The sequence below is a fragment of the Anastrepha obliqua genome, chromosome 6, assembly GCF_027943255.1.
Source record: "Anastrepha obliqua isolate idAnaObli1 chromosome 6, idAnaObli1_1.0, whole genome shotgun sequence".
In the NCBI taxonomy this organism is placed as follows: domain Eukaryota; kingdom Metazoa; phylum Arthropoda; class Insecta; order Diptera; family Tephritidae; genus Anastrepha; species Anastrepha obliqua.
In genome coordinates, this window is record NC_072897.1 from 29,629,028 (window position 1) to 29,632,256 (window position 3,229).

The following is a 3,229-nucleotide window of genomic DNA, read 5'->3' on the forward strand; positions in this document are numbered from 1 at the left end:
AGAATAGGATATATATTGCAAATACCGTATTCACATGAAAGAAGCTAGATGGTTTATAATATGTGAGCTGCTATGCACCACCATGGTGGAGTTTAGAAGATTTTGAACACATGATAGCAAGAAAACCAAGGGCAGATGCCTTTATAATCGCAAAAAAGGTATTTCCTACGCGGACATGTTGAAGGCAGTAAAATCCAACTCCGAGCTCAAGGAATTTAACGAGGAGGCGATAACGATTCGGCCAACACAGAAAGCACGACTCCTTATAGAGCTAAAGCACCGGAGTGAAACCAATGCCTCCAAATATTTGTCAATAATTGAAAAAACTCTCGCGAACGCGGCTACGGTCGATCTGCGTATCCACATGGTCACAGTGCAGATTAGAGACCTAATATTGGAGCTAAGTTCGCCAGACGAATTATTGAATACCATGGTGGAGCAAGCGCATATTCAAAGGCCAGACAAAGGTGCGATAAATACGCATGCTGTTTACATATAGCTTCCAGCATGCAAAGGCGCACATGGAGCCGGAAGTGCAAAGTGTCCGCTTTACCAAGAGACTGTGAGAACGCGAAGACCATACAACTACTGCAGCTTAATATCAACCACTGCAAAACGGTACAGGGCTTTTTAAACCAATTGGTGACGGAGAAAAGGATTGATGCGGTGGTGTTATCGGAGCCGGTAGCACCTTAAAGCATGTGTGATTGGACGGCAGATAAAAAGAACCTTGCTGCGATCTGGGTAACCTGAGTCAAAAGTTCTCAATGTAGGATGACGTCAGAATACGAGGGTTTCACCTGGTTGAAGGTATTAACACCTACCGAGCGGCTACGCGCCACCTCGCTGGTCAATCGCACAGTTTGAAAGAATGCTATCACTTATGGAAACAGAGCTGAGTGGAAAACGGCCAATAATAACTACTGGAGACTTCAATGCTTGGACTACCACATGGGGAAGTAAACACACCAACGCAATAGGAAGGGCTACCGACGAAGCATTCGCGAGCATGAATATGCTACTTCTGAACGATCCCGGAGTACACACATTCGACAATGGAGGAAAACCAACATAGCTGCGAGTAAACCTCGCCACACCAAAGTCCAGCAGCTTGCGTGGAAGCGAGGGTCTTTCAACGAAAGCGCTTTTCGCAAAGCATGGCAAAGCTGCGAAATAGAGTCCGGTCCGGCAGAGCTGATGGCAGGAGTTATAGAGGGGCGACTAATGGCAGCATGTGATGCAGCAATGGCCAGATGCAAACCTCATAACAGGAGACAACCGGTGTACTGATGACAACCGGTGTACCAGATGAAATAGCATATCTGCAAAAAGGTGAGAAGGAGGTACCAGAGAGCACGGGGCAGACCGTTTCTCGAAGAACTTCACGACAAATTCCGAGTGCAATGCCGAAAACTAAGAAAAGCCATTGAAGCGAGTAAAAACATGCGGCAGGTAAAACCAAATGCTCACGCTATCAAGAAGCAAAACGCAAAATAAGAACATGAAGATTTTGCAGCTAAACATCAAACACTGTGAGGCAGCACATGATCTGCTAGGACAAATGGTTGTAGAAAACCACAAATGGTTGTGGTTCTTCTCTCGGAAATTTTCGCATACATCAACTCGCACAATTGGATGACCGATCCCGACAAGCTAGCATTAATCTGGGTGGTGGGCAGTAAGACACCCCAGAATAGGATATATATTGCAAATACCGTATTCACCTGAACGAAGCTAGATGGCTTATAATATGTGAGCTGCTATGCACCACCATGGTGGAGGTTAGAAGATTTTGAACACATGATGACAGCAGAATGGTTCCATGTGTAGAAGTCCACGCATGTGGGGAAAGTTACTGATCGCCATTCACTTGGGAGTGGCCAGGACGATTCCACGGCCCGACGGAAGAGAACGTTCCTATGAGCGCTGCCCCCGCCACGACATAAAAATCGTGCTTGGCGACTTCAACGCCAGGGTGGGCAAGGAGGGAATTTTTGGTCCCACAGTTGGAAAATTCAGCCTGCACAACGAAATATCCGGTAACGGACAGCGCCTGATCGACTTCGCCGGGGCCCGAAACATGGTAGTCGGCAGCACCAGATTCCAGCATAAAAAGATACACCAAGCTACCTGGCTGTCTCCTGATCGAAAAACGCGAAACCAGATCGATCATGTTGTGATAGATGGAAGACACGCTTCTAGTGTTAGTTAGATGTACGTACGATCCGAGAACCCAACGTCGACTCGGATCATTACCCTGTTGCAGCCAAACTGCGCACACGCCTCTGTGCAGCAAAAAACGTACATCTACCTACGCAAAGAATGTTACACCTCGAAATGCCAGAAGATTCGCCAATCGACTTCAACTCCTGCTCTCAGAGAGCACTGCCCAACAAACCGGCATGAACGAGCAATAGAGCAACATTTCTCGTTCCCTACGTACCGCCGCCGAAAAAAAAATCGGATACCGGCGAGCCCGAGAGAACAGTTGGTACGACGAGGAATGAATGAAAGGATGCTGCCTATAGAGCCTCGCTGCGACCGGGATTCAACGCGAGCCATATGGGATCGCTACAGAGAGCTGAAAAAGGAAGAGAGACGTACTATCCGAAAGAAGAAACGAGAGGCCGAAATACGTGAGTGCGAAAAGTTTGAGATGCTGGCCAACAGGAACAACGCCCGAAAATTCTACCAGAAAGCTCGGCGGCTTACAGAAGGTTTTAAGACCGGGGCGTTTTCCTGTAAGAACAAAGACGGCGAACTGGTGACTGATGTACAGAGCAATCTTAAATTATGGAGGGAACACTTCTCCCACCTGTTAAACAGTAACAGCTGCGCATGTCACAGAGACTGTGAAGATCCCGATGCCCCAATTGTTGACGACGGAATTGTCGTTCCGCTACCCGACCATGACGAGGTGAGAATAACAATAACACGGCTAAAGAACAAAAAAGCCGCCGGCGCCGGCGGACTACCGGCTGAGCTATTAAAACATGGCGGCGAGGAGCTGGTAAGGTGCATGCATCAGCTTTTATGCAAAATATGGTCGGATGAAAGCATGCTTGCCGATTGGAATTTAAGTGTGCTCTGCCCAATTCATAAGAAGGGTGAAGCCCACCGTCAACCACCTGATTGGACCTTATCAGTGTGGTTTAAGACCTGGAAACTCTACCATCGACCAAATATTTATAATACACCAAATCTTGGAAAAGATCCACGGAAGGAGAAT